This window comes from Zootermopsis nevadensis, unplaced genomic scaffold, assembly GCF_977971745.1.
Source record: "Zootermopsis nevadensis isolate Lab colony 2312 unplaced genomic scaffold, Znev_1.0 Znev_ptg000010l, whole genome shotgun sequence".
Taxonomy (NCBI): domain Eukaryota; kingdom Metazoa; phylum Arthropoda; class Insecta; order Blattodea; family Termopsidae; genus Zootermopsis; species Zootermopsis nevadensis.
This window is the reverse complement of record NW_028259142.1, coordinates 6,437,021-6,449,284: the sequence shown is the minus strand read 5'-3', so window position 1 is coordinate 6,449,284 and position 12,264 is coordinate 6,437,021. Positions and strand designations below refer to the sequence as shown.

Here is a 12,264-nt window from a genome sequence, read left to right as displayed (position 1 = left end):
TCCTTAAAATATATGAATTTTTAAATTTTCTGCAACCTTTCCTTTACAATTACCCTCTCCGTACAGGACGTGACTGTCCTAAGTTCTATATAAACGAGCAGTTCAGGACCGTCTTGTAATGGAACATTAGCGTTTCATCCAGACATTTAGTGCACAACTGTAATCATTGAAGTGACCACGGCCTACTAAAAAATAGTACGTGTCTTGTGAGCCCAGCAACTAGCGTGGGACAATGCACCTCAGGGCGTCTGTCGTGTACGTGCTCGTTCTTTAAAGACGCAACAGTTACAGAATTCCAAGGTTCATCAACGTTATCTAAAATAAATTCTTTAAATTTACGAGTAAGTAAGAGTCACAGAATTCGATAGCTCATAACATTCATCTCAGAAGACCGTAATTGTTTCGAGGTTCCATTTTAACATGATTTTCTCATCTACGTGCCTTCCTTCCAAGTGGCCACATCTAACAGATTTGTCCAGTCATAATTTTAAAGGCACGTTGTATTTTGAACATTTCTGTCTTCTGGGTTGTTGCGCCGTGTAGTCTGGTCGATGTTTACCAACGTTTCAGAGGTCATACTGTCTCCGTCATCAGAGTATGAGGATTTCTGTCTTCTGGGTTGTTGCGCTGTGTAGTCTGGTCGATGTTAACCAACGTTTCAGAGGTCATACTGCTTCCGTCATCAGAGTATGAAGATTTCTGTCTTCTGGGTTGTTGCGCCGTGTAGTCTGGTCGATGTTTACCAACGTTTCAGAGGTCATACTGCCTCCGTCATCAGAGTATTATTATTATTATTATTATTATTTATTTGACTGCAAATGGGTTTTTACCCGGTGGCAGTGGTCCTACAATAAGACACAACAAAACATAAGACAACAAAAACAATAAGAAACAGAACAATGAGACAGAACAAAACAATAAGACACAAAAAAACATAAGACAACAAAAACAATAAGAAACAACAGAACAATGAAACAGAACAAAACAATAACACAAAAAACATAAGACAACACAAACAATAACAATAAGAAACAACAGAACAATGAGACACAACAAAACAGTAAGACAAAAAGACATAAGACACAACAAAACAATAAGACAACAAAACAATGAGACACAAAAAACATAAGGCACAACAAGAACAATAAGACACAACAAAGCAATGAGACACAACAATGAACATTTCTGTCTTCTGGGTTGTTGCGCAGTGTAGTCTGGTCGATGTTAACCAACGTTTCGGAGGTCATACTGCCTCCGTCATCAGAGTATGAAGATTTCTGTCTTCTGGGTTGTTGCGCCGTGTAGTCTGGTAGATGTTTATTAATGTTTCAGAGGTCATACTGCCTCCGTCATCAGAGTATGAAGATTTCTGTCTTCTGGGTTGTTGCGCTGTGTAGTATGGTCGATGTTTACCAACGTTTCAGAGGTCATACTGCCTCCGTCATCGCTGTAAAAACCTCAAATCATACGTTTCTCCTTCCAATATTATTTAAATCTTCAGAAATTTATTCGGTTTCACTACCATAATTATGCAAGGAGATATTCAACATCGCCAAGTGCTGCTTTAGGTATTATTTCAATTGTAGTCCACTTACTTTATTTCTTTTGAGTTACCATATTCTCTTGGTACTTTACTTCAAAAGTCGCAATGTTTCACAGCCGTATATTATAATACATAAGTCATAATTTTACATATAATTTTAGCATTTTGTGGTGTTTGTCACAATAATTTTCCTGACCAGCTTTTTTTAAATTTCTAAGTATATCACTTTTTCCTTAATTATTGTTGTCTCTTCTTGTTTGTATTTATAAGCACCTGTGAACTTCATTATGTATTGCTCTTTTACAAATATGATATTGATTTACATAGATGTCTTGTATTATATACATTCTTTTGTTTATTCTTAAATGTTATGTCTAGTATAATACATATTCATTAAAAACATTAACACATAATATGTTACGAATTAATAACGCCTACAAATAATTCTGTTGTTTGTATCCAAATACCCGTGACTAGCTCGATGAATCGATAAGTAGTAGTCTATTGTTATAAAGAGAATCGAGGTCAAGGTAGAGGAAATGAATTTAAAAACAGTGTTAGGAATTTTAATGGTTTCAAACAATACACGGAAAACACTAAATCATCTCTCGCAACTCACAATTTTTTCATCCGCGGATCTAAATAGGATTTCCGTTTCATCAGTACACGCAGACGGAAAATCGTTAATGAAATTCAAACTTACCGCAAAGAAGACTTCGTCAAACTACACGATTTGAGCCTTATTACATTCTTAAGAACCCCCCCCACCCCCCACACACACGATCCATTCAAATGCTTAAATTAACTGCGACGTCAGAAATTTGGTATAAAATTAGTAAACTGCGCAGTTTATACAGATAAAAGTTCGGATATTTGAACGGAGTATAACTGCAGCCATTTCCTCAGTAAAGTTTGAAGTGGAAATTATTGTGCAGTGGGAAGCACAGTTAACTGCGCCCTGATGATGGAGGCAGCGAGGACCTCTGAAACGTCAGTAAACTTCTACCAGATTACACGGCACAAATCCTAGAAGACAGACATCTTCAGACTCACCGCAGTGAAAACCTCAAATCCTACATAGGATATAAATACACTGGGAAAAAGCATGAACGGTATTCTGTCTGGAGGCATCTCTCTTCTTCGTCACTGATAAATGAAATACCAATGGCATGACATAGACAAAATCGAGTTTAATTTACAAAGCAAAATCAGTTATGTAAGATTATTCCATATAAATGCAGTCACAGGGCGGTAAGTATGATGGTAGATGTTCAGTAGAATCCTCCGCCCAACTAAAAAATGGGGGAAGTAGGTCTAGAAAGGTCATACAACAGGTTACTTGAATAGGTCACGAAATGAAACAGAAATTCCAACCCTAAAATACACGAGGGCGTACATGTGTCTTCATGCAGTGGAATCAGAAAGGAATTATGATCTTTCTGACAAGTACTCTAGCACGGAGAGACCTTGATACATCTGGACTTCAGACGTTTCGTAATCGAGTCTTGTCAGAGGCAGACACGACAGCAGTCTCTCAGTGCCAAAGAGCACAGGGATTCCACTTGAAATATCCTCAGGAGAAAATCAAATGTAGTTATTTACCCGAATTTTTATATTACTGTCGTCTAACGCGAGGGATATGTTCTCGATGGTAGCGCGTTCGAGAATCCGCGTTAAATGAACCTAGTTTTATATAGGATTAATGAGAACAGGGGAAACGCGACCGTGGAAATTCTAAGTAAATAAAATACCATATGCTGTAATATTTATTTATGAACAAACTGTGTGAAATAATAAAATATCGCCGGAAAGTAGAGCACTGATGTTAAACACCAATGGACATTTAGACTTTAAAACAAAACACGAATTGAATCTTCGCACCTTTTCTAGTGCCACAACCTTACAAATTTTCTTTACTTTACGTTACTTTTATATTTACGTTTTTTTTTAATTCTGAAGGATTGTGATCGATGGTGCGTTGTTGAAGCAAACTGTTGTATGGACATTATCCATCGTTACAGATTAAATAAAACACGACGTTTCGGAGATTGGAGCCTATCTCCGTCCTATAGGGAGATAAGGACTAGCTCTATCGTTTGGGCCCAACAGAATAGGTTTTACCTGAAGACGGAGATAGACTCCTCTCTCCGAAAAGTCGTGTTTTATTTAATCCGGAACGATGGTTAATGTCCAGAAAATAATTTTCTTCGTTTACGTTTTTGAGCATAATGTTGTCTGTCCAAGTGCAAAATCATAAACAGCAAAATACAGGAAAGAACGTGACTTAAGTTAACAAGATGCCGGAGTAAGCGAGACTTAGTCCGCGGATTGCTTGCTGTTTGTGACACGAAGAGAGGTAAAAGACGAAGGAGTAAGAAATCGCGAGATGACAGATGAGACGAATATTTACACTCTTACATAAACCTAATAAAACAAAGTCAGTAATACAAATACACACGCCAAAGCTAAACATAAACTGTCTTAGGCTTTTAAAGCAAAACTGATATTTTTCGTACGCTAATACAGCGTGCTCCGCAGACCGCACATAATAGAATTTTAAGCGTTTGACGAATAATTGTTCGCATTTATTTCCACGCATATAATTCCATCGATGTTGGAAGAAAATTTACTGAGTTATTAACCATATTAATATTATCTTTACTGGGGTAATTTTTATAGGGTATACTTCTCCTCTGTCCTTGACCCTTAACAGGGCGTGGTGGCGCTTATAGAGTCTATAAGATAATAAATAAGTACTCCTAAATTACACATACAATTTATATTCCTATTTATGCCACAAATATTTATGTTGCGCCAACCTTTCAAAGCCTATTATATTTTATTATATTTTTTTAAATTGTGCCTAAAGTATAATGTGATGAGCAATTATGATGTTGTGAAGAGTTTGCGTATGTTATGAACACGGAGCTGAACCTACTGGCGACCCAACGAGGTCTTGTTGTGGCATCAGCATTAATATACCATTTACCTGTAGGAACAGACGACAGCCTCCGACTAGAGAATCAAACCTAAGACTCCACAAAGGGCGTACTAACGATATGACCACGACGTCTCATGGTACCAGTACTACACATTACAGTCCACGACTGTAATCTTGAGACTTGCGGGATGAGGGAGGAAGGAGGAAATTTAGCTTCTGCCTTTAACGCTACGGGCTTCATACATTCTTTACAACTCTCAAGATTACAGTCGTTGACTGAACTAAGGACAGCAATGTGCGTGCCTTAGTTTATGTGTGAAAAAAATCTTGCTAAATTTCGAAGTTATTAACAACACAATAGACTTTTCCGTTATGAAAATGGCAAAAAATTGGAAAACTTACTTATGTAAACGCCTTTTTTACGTCTTTTAACATTAAAATCCACATAAAATTTATAATTAATTATGTTAAAAAAATTAAATCCGTGGCGTAACAGCTCCAGAGAGCCAAAGCCGACTAGCTTGACTGCTGGCCTCACGTTCACATGTCTAAGCAGAGGTGAACGATCATCCAACCAGATATAGGGTGACGTGTGGTCAGCACGACGAACCCCCAGCCATTGCTAGTTTTCCTGACCGGATTACGCTACTCATTGTAGCTCCCCAATTTCCTCACGATGCTGGGTTGGCACCGGTCCCATACACTGGTCGAAAGCTCATGAGAAAATTTCTTCTCCCCCGAGACTCGAACCAGCGCGCATTCCGTATCACCGGTCCGAAGCATGATGCCTCAGACAGCGCGTGACAATTAATTATGTTACAGTAACCAAATATCATAATTTACGTATTAATTATTATTAAAATCAAGCACTTTTTATATTTATATCAAGGATCTATTTATGAAAGGTTAACAACGCTGGATAATTATTAAACAATGAATTTTAGAGGATGTGGAAGGAAATGTTCATGGCCTAATTTATGCAGTATCCCGGAATTTAAATGACGGTACTAAAGAAAGTCACGACAAACGTAAATAAGGACAGCTGGTCTATCAGACGAGATCTAAAGATGGGATTTACAGAATATGAAGCAGGAATGCTAACCACTCGGCCCCAAAGTTCGGTAAATTAAATATCGAATTTCGTCTCCGGTGAAAGTAAAGTGGTTCAATGGAATGTGCAAACTTTTATAATCGTTTCCATCCAACAGACTGTTACAGACGGGAAAAGGTCATTTGGCTAATACATAAAATTACTATTCTTTCTGCCTTCGTGACCTTGCTATCCTGATTCGTCTCCCCTTCGCCGCAGTTGGCAACTTCTTTTCCATATTAGTCCGTCAATGAGAACAGCAAGAAAAAGTTACTGCTGAAGTTACCGGGTCTTCCCTCCCATTCCACCAGTTCCTCTTCAAAACGCGTCCTTGAGCGGCATTTATTTAAAAGGTCATCGATAACCACTGGCATGTTCATCTCGAGGCCACAGTTAATAAAAAAAACGCGTAATATTGCACGTAAATCATTTTTCAGCAATGATTCAGTACTGATGAAAATTGAACTTCTCACAAAAATTTCTGGAAAGTGCTTTGTGGAAAGTCCCGTTGAAATATAACGGGAAATTATTTCTTTCGTATATAATTCCCTAAACGCATTTATTACTTTCAGTTTTACCTTGTACACACATTAATTTCCGTCAGAATTATCTCCAAAAGTTATCTGTTAGAACAGTTTACCTTCTGACGTAATTAGTGAGAACTTTGTTAGTAATGCATAACACACGCAGTCGTAAATATTCTGTCTCCTTTATAATGTGATACCGAGAAGATATTATCCAAGAAACAAGAAAGTATGATCGTACATTATCCCTGAGATAACTCAAGTTTATTGGCTGGCTGACGACCTATAGGTTGGCGACTTCCTCATATCACCGAGACCCCACCTGTTTTAGATCCATCCTCCCTATTTAATTCATACAGGATGTAAAGTGGTCGTAGCATGAAACTACCTTATTACTTTCACTTAACTAACTCCCTCGTAGCAGAAACCGCAGGTTCAACACCAAAGCCTGCCATCGGCCACAATCCTGAGCCAAATTCATCCATTGCCATCCTCACAGCCCACCCCCATAAGATCCATCTTCATGTTATCCTCCCATCTCCTTCTTGGTCTGCCCAGTGGACGTTTTCCAGAAGGATTCCCTACCGAAATTCTGTATTCACCTCTTCCCGCATGCGAACTACATGTCCAGCCCACCGGAACCTCCTATATTTTACTATCCTCACTATGACCTCTACAATTCACGCAGTTCCTCGTAAAGTAATCTTCTAAATTCCCCACTTATTTCACCTCTCCTAGGTCCAAATATCCTCCTAAGTACCCTGTTTTCAAATCTAAGTTCTTCCTTCAGGGTAAGAGACCATGTTTCATAACCATACAACACAACAAGCAAAAGTATTGTTTTACATATCCCGATCTTCAGTGTTTTGGATAGCAAACGAGATGATAACTTTTTTTAATTGTTACCCGAATGTATTCTACTCTTAATTGCATCATGGACCTCATTTCTTAGTCTTTACGCTTTGCAACTTCTTTAATGCTCCATTGCTCACTTTTATTTTAATGGTTGCACTTTGTAATTTATGAAAATTACTTGAGCTGTTGTCAGATTAATGCACATCCATTTCTGCTAAAACAATCAATGCGCCACGATAAGTTCTTTGTCTCTATTCTGTAATTCGTCGTTAATCATTAATGTAAATTACGCATGTCCCATTGCGTTTATCGCTCCGATCGTCTCCTCTAATGCACTGACCTTTTAGTATGCTTTATGCACTATACACAAAGGGTCGTGGCCAGAAAATGCATCTTGTTACAATAAATAAACCACAAACAACATACACTGAGATTGCATGTCATTTAGTAAATCTATCTTGCGCTAACAGCATCCGTAATTGCATGCATGCCCACTTTCCCCAACAGGGTTTCAAAACAAATGAATATTAAGCTATTTTTTGCTCAAAATTTATCAAGTCTTAAAATGTACATAATTCAGAAAAGTATGTGAATTTATTCCACTTACATCTACATTTTAGGCCAAAGCCTGTCGACTTCATACCATCTTTCGCTTTGTCCAACTTCATATTTTAAACTGAAGAGAAAATTATGAGATTTGTTACGACATTAAATACTTAGATAAATACTTACAAATCTCTACACTACCTATTATACTGAATTTCCGTTTGTAACCAAAGAATTCAAAACCACTCCTACTAAAGCTCAGAATTTAATACAGAATATAACATTTAAGACGCAATCCAACAAAAATCTTGTACTGAGGTAAAAAGTTAAATCAAAAGTTGGTAGCTTGTAGTAGACTCTTACAACCTGAGCAGTCAGAGCACTCTTGGCTACTAGGCCGCTGTTCACACACGATTGGTGCGTACGTGAACATGGTGTTTTCACGAACAGAATGTGTGTTCATTCTTGAACATCTTTTTAGCATCTAAATCGTTTTATAGCGTCTGTGAAGAGTTTAGAATTAGACAACAGACCGACTGTCAACAGAATTCCTTGACACCGGTAGGATTCTGCTAAGGGAACAAACGTCAGAACTTAGAACCTCCGCCCAGAGTTTATTAGAATGACCAGTGACGGTCGGAGGATCAGGAACACATTACTGAAGAGTCTATTGCCAAATTGACCCCAAAACACATTGCAAATAGTATTAAACAAACTAAAACTGGTGGGTGCTTGTCTTTGAGAACATGCAAAACATTTTCATCATCTGTTGTGAGGCTGTTCTATAAGTTCCTCCTGTTAAAAAAAATTGACAGTGGAACCACGGTTCCCTAGTTAACGTTGAATAACGTTTAACTGTAGAAGTATATTTGTACTGAAATAAAATTTTATTTACACATTAATGTATACCTCTACATCTTATCTATATGTGACGTCATCCGCGGACAGCTTATCTATGTGTTGCGTCATGTACTCAACGCACTCACTCTAGAACCGTTCTCTATTACCAAATAAATGGCCCAAACTCCTAAACCGTAAGAGTTAGCTGAAATCTGTTTGCAAATTTGAAAAGCTCGTGTTTATTTACGTATTTCACTCCAATATTTCCAGATCTAACTCTTACGCTTTAGACGTGGCAAGCGGTTGAAGTTGAGTTATTACATGTCTTGGGTAATTATTTCAACAATGTTTAAAATATGCATTATAGAATAAAGTAAACATCATTTTACTCTTTAATTTACATGTAGGTTCATATTCTCTATCTTACATAGGTCTCGAGTTATTGGCGTTTGAAGAAGTTACACCTTACAGTTTCCGTCGAGTGTACCGTGATTTTATAAACGTTATTCAAAGTTAAAACTCGTTTGTATTTTCATAATGATGTTTCAAAAGGTTACGAATACTGCTGTAGTAAGAGTTGCATTTTAAACTGAACATACTGTACAATCGAGATTCATTTCAAAGCACAAACTAATCCTCACAACCGGTTTTTGCGTGACAATCGCCCACTTTTAACTGGCCACTTTCTGAGGGGCGTTCCTATCAAATTCTGAATGAGTTTCTTATAAACAAACCTATATGCTCCAACATGTTTCGCCCATTATACAGTTCTTGATGATCCACAGATGCAAATGAAGACCGGTAGTACTGTATATAACACGACGTATCTCTTATGCAACATCATACCCTGCCAATCCACCTAATTTTAATTTTAATGTTAATGTCAATATGTTACGTGAATTTTGTGTGAGAGACACAGGAGAAGCCGAACATCTGTGCAATGACATTTGGCTACCGTGCAAACTCCACACACCTAACACGGGATAAGGCGCAATTTAGGAAAAGATCGGTTCATATAAAGCAGCACATGAGAAAAAACCAGTTACGTGAGAAAATAACACCTAATTACCAGACAAGCTTTGACATTAGTTACGTTTCTATAACAATTAATTTTAGTTCCTTGTTCCTTATATAAGCAGCGCAAGACGACAGATAATCATTAATGTTCAACTACATGTTTCGACCAAAATGGCTATCATCATGTTCACTCAGATTGTAACAAAGCTACTGCACACGATGCAAATAATAGATGTGTCCAGTGTTATTTAATTTTTTCCGATGAAAAAATAGCAAATCAGATATAATAAAATATTTCATTATTACAACGTTCAAATCTTTAAAATTGTGGGTTGCAGCATAACGATGTTCGGTTGTGTTGCTGCTATTATTTGTAATAAAAATAATTATATTGTTAAATGTTGAGAAAAAAATTAGTTTATTCATTTGGAAAGTATCTCGTATCTGTGGATTGACGTGTTTTGCATTCTGTTATACAGTGATATGGGATGAGAAGGGAATCTTGAGGTCCGATTAATCATAAGGGGCACTAAATCTAACATCATTTTAATACTTGGCTGGTATCTCTGCAGGTGTAACATTCGTACTGTGTACTGACTTATAAATTACATGCATCACCAAATCATCTTTATCCGTCCCCCAGATGATATGAACGAATATTATATAGAGCAGCATTAGTATAATATTGACAGAACTCGAATAAAACCTACCCAGGACTATTTTATCCACCACAAATTCCATAAGGACTGTCCAGCCTCCACAGTGAGAAGATGTCGACCATTCATCTGAGATGTAGCATTACCTGGGAAATGTATGTAATTTATCGCGAGAACCAAATAAAAATTGTGGACCTAAAAATGTTAGGATACCACCACAGTGGTAAAAGTGCTATTGTGAGCGTCTGTTAACAGTTGTGAGGAATTATATGACAATCCGAAGGAGTTCCACGTCGCGTCTTTCCCACACTCATCTTTCACGCACGAATTCGTTCAGTAGCTGCCACCAATTTAACTGCTAAATTCAAAAGGTTATCACTCCTTATATCAAAGAAACCTGTTTCAGAATTCGGCCTGAGGTGGTTATCCAGCCGAATGATTTATTATTATTATTAATCCCTTCAAAGAACTGTTGGGGTGAATTTATTTATTTATGGTTTATTAAAGACGCTTTCAGACCTCAGACTTCCGCGACTGAAGTGTCGAATGATAAAATACATAATGAATATGCAGGAAAAAATATTGTTTTTATTAATTTATTTATTTATTTTGACTCTGACAGAGACAGGCTGTCCAATTAAAGTAAAGTCCGTGACTGAAAATTTACATACAATTTAGCAGTCATATCTATAAGTTTCTAAAACTTAAAAGAACCACCTAAAGATGACCAATTAAGATCGAAACATGAAGTAGATCTTAATAAATACTGAGACTATAATAAAAGATTGTTGTGTAGACGGACTGTCAAGCTAAAGAGAAGAAATTCTGGGACGTACTTTGACTTTCCTTATAATAAAATTTAATTATTCAAGGAATTCACTAATATCTAGAACTCCATTTACGCTTTTATAAAGAAAAGCCCATTTACTGATATTACGTCTACTGGTCAAAGTTGCATAAGCAAATATTTCAATAATTATATATATATAAAAACACACACACAAACACACATATTGACGGAAGGCATCATTCGCGGTCTAACTGTAAGATACTATCCCGGCATGTGCCTGGAGTGACTGAGAAAAAACTTTGGCAACCGCAGTCAGAAAACCTGGTATCATCATGAAACCGTGACCTTCCAAATAAGGAACAGGAGTGGTAACCACTCGGCTGAGATGGAGTGCATGAATCTTTCTTTCCAAATCTTTTCAACTCCACAATTCTTAAGCATCTTGCCACTTCACGCTATATAAAACGAATAGATGATCAGTAAATCAAGGAACAAAATTTGAATATTCCTACCGAAAAGTTCTCGAACAACGATTTTCTGAGCATGTCTATAACTGCTACAAGATTGCTAAAACTGTCATAAGAGAACAATCTGCTCATGTTATTACAAACGACGTGCTAAAGCGTCATAAGGGTCTTATGTCCTTCTAGCCGAATGCTTTTTAACGGTTAAAACAAAGCCATTCTTGCACGTTTTATATAAATCAGAATCTCTCATTCCACTCTCTTTCTATCCATTCCTTATTTTACTCTTTCAGCTTATTCGTTATCACACCTGATAAACAGTCTTTGAGTTAATAAGGCCCTAGATAGTTTGCATTTTATTATATAAACTGTTAACAAATCAACCAAGTTTACTTTTAGTGATGGATATGATAATTACCCCAACTTCAAAATCTATCACTCTATTTAACCTTAATGAGGGGGTTTTGTGTTTTTTCCCAGTCTCTCCGGATCTGTAACATGACCCATCTTGCTATAGAACACTGCAGATTGACTTATTATTCCCAAGTTAGAATTTATTAACATCTACACATTTCTAAATCAAAATTTAAATAATTTAGTTAAAACAGCATTGTTAAACAATAATCAAGACGTTCTGAGTGCGATGCTCAATTTTGAACAGGAAGCAGACGTAGAGAAAACATTTTCCTTGTACTTAATGCAGTGAAATTAAATACCATTTTGTACAAATACGCATGTTACATGAAGGTAATTTTTACTCGCACTATTTAGAAATCCTATGCGCTGAATGATGCCCATAATGGTAAGAATAATTACCATAACGCGACGTAGTACGTGCTTACACGCTAACATGTACCTGTACATAATTTATTTTTCTTCATAATAATTAACGTTACAGGTATAATATACGATTCTGACAAGCAAACAGATTATGATACGTACTAAATGTTTCATTAAATCACACAAATGATACGTTTAACGAAGTCACGTGCCTCATT

General features: G+C 36.8%; 1 protein-coding gene across 5 annotated transcripts in view; it reads right to left on the bottom strand.

Moving 5' to 3' along the window:
• The window catches only part of LOC110835981 (folliculin-interacting protein 2), a 490,121-nt gene that overhangs the window by 120,456 nt on the left and 357,401 nt on the right, over positions 1-12,264 (bottom strand). The gene's annotated exons all lie outside the window — the stretch shown is intronic.